Source organism: Seriola aureovittata, chromosome 22 (genome assembly GCF_021018895.1).
Source record: "Seriola aureovittata isolate HTS-2021-v1 ecotype China chromosome 22, ASM2101889v1, whole genome shotgun sequence".
NCBI lineage: Eukaryota > Metazoa > Chordata > Actinopteri > Carangiformes > Carangidae > Seriola > Seriola aureovittata.
Window position 1 is genome coordinate 21,508,115 of NC_079385.1, and position 7,188 is coordinate 21,515,302.

The following is a 7,188-nucleotide window of genomic DNA, read 5'->3' on the forward strand; positions in this document are numbered from 1 at the left end:
TTCCCCTTTTAAAAATGTGCCGCAGTAACACGTTCACTCAGAGTACATCACCTTTCATCACCAGCAGTGAGGGACCGTTTACGTGCTGACGTCACTGTAGCGTCTCCTCGCCAGTCTCTGGAGTTTCTGGGTTAAATTGATTATTTAAATACTGTAGTGTACAATTTACAATCAACTGTAACTATTTAAAATCAAAAAATTGTTGTGGATGAAGTTAAAGCTGAATTTCACTGTCATATGTAAGTTTTCTTAATAAAAAGAAGTAGTTGAATCAACACTGCAACAGAATTTTTAGTAACAAGTATAATCATTATTCATCATGAGTCCTAATGTGTGAGACAGTTAATATTTATTTGTTCCAGTAACAGTCTCTCTCTAAATAAATGATGTTGTTGGAACAGCACACTGATATTAACTATAATGGCTGAGGACTATGAAATATGAACTCTAATGTTTTAAACTATTGACAGTTTGTTATAACATTATAACATTATAATAGAGACAAAATCAGATCAATATCATCCACGGCCGGCTTCTCCTATTGGTGCAGCAATGACCCTGTCAGTCCTCACCACAGCTGCTGCTGTTTCAGCATCAGAGGAAGAGAGTCTAAGAGCCCAGCCGCACATCATTAGTGGCGGCTGACATGATAGGCAGCTCGCCTCTGTACCTCCTTTGTGAACATTTGTGTGTAATCTGTGATTTGGTTTGAGATGCTGGTAGTGATTGTTGGGGACTGGGCTAGGTTTAAAATTCTGATTGTGCATCACACCCTTAGAAAAAGACTGTTGGACACATTAGGAACAGGGGTGCTGCTTCTTGTGTTTTTGGGTTGGTTAGAATCACATAGTTAGGCTCTTTGTTGGCTCCTGTTCCCCTACTTCAGTTGTCCTCTTGCCTTGTTTGTATTTTTGTTTACTTATTTACCCTCCTGGTTAAGAAATAAATTAAATCAGTAAATTTGATTTACCAATAACACCTGGTTTTATGTTGCTTCCCTTTTCCCCTAGCTGGGTCATAACACAAAGACTGCCAACATACTGTGACTGGTGAACTGACACCTGGCTCTGTGAGCAGTCCACAGTCAGTAAGTGAAATACTCAGTGAGTAAAATTTCCTGGACTGTTGTATCTTCTTTACTTGCAGAAACCAACTGCCTGGTACTGGATGTGAGTCCTACAGCATCAGAGGTTTTACTTTCTCAGTAAAGTGGTTCCACAAAGGGTTTATATCTTGATGCTTCGTGTGAACAGTGCAACATCTACTGGCCTGATTGTAAAATGGGTGAATACAAACGTTTGTACGTCACAAATGAAATGTACGTATAAGGGAAAGCATGATTGTATTTTATAATCCAAGCATAGATTTATATACTGTAAAAGCAAATAAAAAATATTTTTGTATGCATCAAATGTGTCAATATAAGTCAAATTAAGCTCAATGTCTTTATTTTAACTAAGAGTCAAAACTGTAAGTTGGTTTGCAATGTGAACAAAGAACATGTAGCTTTACTTTTAAATGTCAGCTTTGGTGGTTGTGCTGTAAAGGTGCAATATAAGATGTGGCCAGAACTTTAGTTTAAAATGTTTAAAAAAAGAAAAGAATTAACACTATCAACAGTGTGTGAAGCAGCCACAGTGACGTCATGATCAAGACCTCCATCTGTTGTATTTCAGAGTTATCTACTGAAATGCGCATGCGCACCAGCCTGTCCCGTCCTGTCTCGTGTTGTAATACCACTTTGTGACGCTAGACGCTGTGTGAGTCAGTGGCGCGTCAAGTCTGCCCTCAGTCCCATGAAGAAGAACAACTTCCGGCAGCGGTTGAAGTTACCAACAGAAACACAGGAATGGCTGAACCTCCTAAAAGACGATATTCATCTGCGTCCCTAAGCACCGCTCCCGACAAGAAACCACGTTCAACGGCAAAGAAAAGAAGCGACACGAGTAAATCTGGATGTGTTTTCCCGCCGCTGGAGAAGCTGCTGAGAGGAAAGAGATGCGGTTTGATGCCGAGCTCGCAACTTTCCTGTTAGCCTGGTGAGTAGCATCTACATTAGCTCTTTAGCTAACAGTATAATCAGTGCAGCGACCGACAAACATTTCAGGTGGTGATATTGACGTTGTGGACAGACGTTTTAGCGGTTAGTAGGATTGTGTCTGTTGCTCTCGGCTGTTGTGCAGCTAGTGACGTCAGTAACTTTAGGCTCATCTTGTAACTGACTGTAACGTGAGATTGTATGGAGCCAGTAGACCGAGTGAATACACGTCGATCGGTTCACCGTGTTGTAACCACTTTACATTACTGTTAGGAGATCAGCCATGATTGAAAGTGAACTAGGTCTTTACATTTCTCAGGAGATTTCAGCATCCCTCTGTCTTCATCAGGACCTGAGCCAGTACAGGTGCAATACCGCCTCCACCTGTCTCACCAACAGCTGAGAGTCCAGACAGTGAGGAGGGTCCAGGTGAGTAACATGCTGTCATTCACTTTTAACAGTAAGACTTGTCTATACCACTGTGATTAAATCAGACCCACAGTGTAAACATGTTAATACTGCTGATTCTTAATAATGAATATACCACTGCCTATACTGGTTAGTTATTTTACAGTGTATCCATATTTGTTGGTTATATAATATGTGTACATTGAATTTTTATCAAACTTCTAGTTGTTTATCCTCCATTTCCTTGCATTTACATTTCATAATATTCATATTGTGTTAATTTTTTGCATATTCATATCTATCCTCATGATTTATTATACTCACACAACAGACCTAACATGTTTGAATATAAAGAACTTGTATGATCTAAAGGAATTGTCTTATCACATGTTCATCTGTATCAGGACCAGAAGTCCAGTCTAATCTTCACCAATGATGGACCAGCACCAGCCTTTTCTTCTGCATCTGGCCTCATCAATCATCAACCACATGACATCAACACCTTGAGGTATGATCCCTGCACATGACAGATATTGTTTGTACTGTGATATTTTGCACATCCCCTAATCAATACCTTTTGCACATCTTGCCCACAGGAGTTTTGTCATTCTAAACACTTTTGTACATAGTTGTGTAGTATTGTTCTTTTTTTAACAATATATATATAAATTGTATATATATATAATCTCTTACAAATTCTTTACATGTATCATTTGTTCAGATTTATTCATAAAGTCTTGTTTTTATTACAGTATATGCTAAATGTGGTTTAAATGGATGATTGATAGATCTCTTATGTTCCGAAGTCCTTAAATTGCTTCAAAAACATTTCATAGTCTAAAGAGGAGCTGCTTATGATGATTTTCCTCGTTTTCATTGGGATGGCAGAATCCACCTCGGGCCAGAACCACACCTTGCCCAGTAAGAAAAGGTAAGTCATGCACATGACTCCTCCCCATACATATAGGCTCAAATTAGGGTCAAAGTGACTGAGCTTGTAAAGTGACCTTAACAAATAATTCCAATGTTTGTAGTTGTAAATCAACATTTGTTAACCTGTAAAATAAATCTGCATGACAAATTCAAGTTTCTGCATGTGTAGAAGAGATTTGTATTTGTTAAATTCTGAATGTAAATTATGAACAAATGATCAGTTTGAAGTTAAACACAAACATGTAAAAAGAAGAAATGGTTTTGTCAACATCTGTGTCCTGATACAGAGAAGAAAACTGTAAAACGCTGCTCACACACACTGACGTTACAAAGGTCAAACTTTGCAGTTGTCGGTGTCGCACACTGGGAGTGTTACGTGCTGAGTTTTACAGTTTTCTGCTGTGTCTGCACAGACATCCACAAAAGCATTTCTTCTTTCCCTGTCTTTGTTGAACCTCACCACTGAGCATTTGTTTTGATTCATATTCTTCTTGAACAAATACAAATCTTGTCGCCAACCCTCCGGCTGCCAACGTCATACATCTGCAGCAAGTGTGTCCAACCCAGAAGGATTGACACTGACCTCACTCACATCGCAGGTGAGTCTCACTGTGACTGTTGGTGGAAAGACTGTGGAGGAGTGGAGGGAAGAGATGAAGAGAAGACAGGACAACTTCTTCTATCTTCATTTACAACTTTTAATTGACATTATTTATAATTATTATATTTGATGTGTTGCAGTTGGAGCGGTGTTTGTGTCAGCTGATGTCTCATGATGATGTCAGTCCAGTGTTCCCTCTCTTTTAGCTCTGTGTTTGGTCTCCACCAGCTCCTGAGGGAAATCTGTGTCTTTAGCTTCTTAATGCTGCACTATGTTGAGCAGCTGCTGTCGGACCGAGTCTCTGCTGTTTGCTGCTGAGGAGGTCGAGGACAGAGGCTGCGGCCCAACAAGTTTATATATTCAAAGATGAGAGAGACGGTAACTGAATCATTATTTTACTGCAGTTCTTTTTTCTTTTCTTGTAATGATATTCTTAAGTTGCATTCAGGATGGTGCAGTGCAGAGGAGGAGGAGGAGGAGGAGGAGGAGGAGGAGGATGGTGTTTATGATGATGTGAAATCAGACTGATGAAGGATGGAGGGAATAACCCTGAGCCTGTCGCTCTTTCAGTGAAGTCAGCTGAGTGATGAGAGAAATTAACATCTCAAGTGTCGTGTTGACAGTTTTTATTAACCTTCTTCTTCTTCTTCTTCTTCTTCTCCTCTGCTCTCTGAGGCTCTGAAACCTTGCACAGGACTAAAGTGGGTCGACATGGATCCATGAGTCCTGTGGACCAAACAGATGCTGAGTCAGTTTTCATTTTGTTTGTTAAACCACACGTTGTCTCTCCTTTTCTGTTTCTGTTCAGACCCGGCATTTACATAAAGTTAATTCAAAGCAAACTAAAGAAGCTAAAATATGAAATCATAATTACAGCTCTGACTCACTGTGTATCATGTTGTAACAAGTCAGTATAGACTCTTTTATTTCTAAAGTAAGTTTCCTTTTGAAGAGTCTCCTGAACTGAATGATGGAGGAGGAGGAGGGTTCATGGTGAAGGTGGAGGGAGGTGATGACAGAAACACTGCAGGTCTCTCTCCCTCTCAGTGTCTGAGGAATGATTTTTAGAGAACGTGTCGGTGTTCAGATGTTTCTCTTCCTCCACCCTCAGGTGCTGCTGTTCTGCGGTGAGAAGGAGGAGGAGGAGGAGGAGGAGGCTCTGCCGCCGCCGTCGTCTGTGTTTCAAAACAACAGGAGACTCTCAGAGGTCAGACGGCTGAGATGAGCTCACACAGACACAAAGGTCATCCAGAGAAAATAAGCTGACAGCAGCAGAGTGTGGACTGAACACAGTGCACAGGTGAGTCTGTCAGAGTCCAGTCACCTGTGCTGCTTCACTGATCTGCGTCTGTCAGTCTCCTGAATATCAAAAACTGAGTCTTCTTCTTCAAAGTCGTCTGTGCATCAACACACCGTCAAAACAAAGTGAAGTTTATCTCTTCCTGATTCCCTCAGCTGACCAGCGGCTGTGGCGTGATACAGAGAGCGCTGTAGGTGCTCTTGTGCGTAAGAACACGGTAGTTCAGCGGTTGAAAAATGTAGTGCCAAAGGAAAGGGTTGTTTTGGCGGGAAGATAAAGACTGAAAATCTTCTACATGAAGCTTTGTTCAACAGATGTTGGATTGTGTCTGTGTGCGTCTTTTAAAAGTGTCTAAAACAGGTGTTTTGTTCTGGCCCCGCCCACAGCAGCTCCTCACTCTGCTAGTGTGTACCCCCCCCCCCCCCCCACAGTTTGAAGAGTTGAAGCTCTCACAGAGTTTTAATAGATGGCGCTCTGATGTTAATGCTGTGATGTTAAAGTGCAGACTCAGCTGAGCCACAGAGACAAATACGTTTCCCTCTGTCACTTTAATTCTCGGACTTTCTAATTTGCCTCTGCCTGTGATATTGTACATCACTGCCTTTTAATTGCGTCCCTTTCTGCCGTCTCTGTGAAACTAATCTTAATTATGTCGAAGGATTCAGGTTCAGTGAAGCTTGACAAACTAATCTACTCTGAGCTCGCGCTCTCGTCCTCTCTCTTTATGAAAGGATCATTTACAGCTGGTCATTAAAGGGACAGTTCACCACTTCAGTGAATCCTCCCCCTCTCTCTCTCTCTCTCTCTCTCTGAGAGTGAGAGAGCTTCACAGGATGATAAACTCATGTCTGTGTGCGGGGTACACAGCTGGAGTCCTGCTTAGCTTAGCTTAGCTTAGCATAAGGACCAGGCTCTAGTGCTGCACTGATTGGCTTCTTTATTTTAAAAAAGTGTGTTCCGGTCGGTTGCGTCACTTTTTTGTGTCCCCCGGAAACACTTGTGTTGTGTTGTGAGTATTTGCAGCTCATGTCAGATGGATGTTTGTGAATGTGTTTGTGTGTGTTTTCATAATGAGCTGTGAGTTGAGCTCTCTGGGCCACCGTAGTATTTTCCCCTCAGTACAGAATAATATACAATTTAATCATATTGAAGTTGTTTTCCATCATCTTCAGTCCTTTACGTTTCAGTAGATCAGTAACTGTGAATCCGAGCCGGTCAGTGGAACCACTTCCTGTCCGTAGACCTGGTCCTGTTGGTGGGGGCTCAGAGGACCTGAGGTCTGGTCCCTCGTCACCTCTGACCTCAGAGGCTTTGACAGTAAAACTGTGATGGAGATATTAAAACTTTATTGAAACAGAAGCTTGTTGACGTTCTGATCGTCACTGACCATGAGGAGGACAATAGGAGGAGGACAGCAGAAATGGATGCTGGGAGACAGAGAGACGGGGGGGTTTAATTTGCTCTGCGGACTGAGAGGTAATTAAAACAGACTGACCTAATTAACTTAGAGAGAGGGACTCTTCATGCCTCCGCCTGTGAATTACACTGTTAGACATACATCACTGTTTAATCACTGCTCTGCTGCTTCACTGTGTAACTACAAGTAACTACACACACGTCACACTCTGATCCACACGTTCATCCCGTCACGCCGCTCCTGATACCATCATCTGTGATCAATGATACCGATCATCTATGAGTGAGGTTGATACCGATCGTGTTTGTCACGTACGTTCTATCAGCCTCACACACAGTCCACAGGTGATCAGTAACTAGAAGCATTGATTCCTACTGATTTACTGGTCACGTATTTTTTATGAGAATAGGCCGACCAATCGGGGCATCCCTAGTTGCTATGGTTACCTGCAGTTTAAACCCTGAGGACTAGTCAGGAAGTAGCTGATCCTG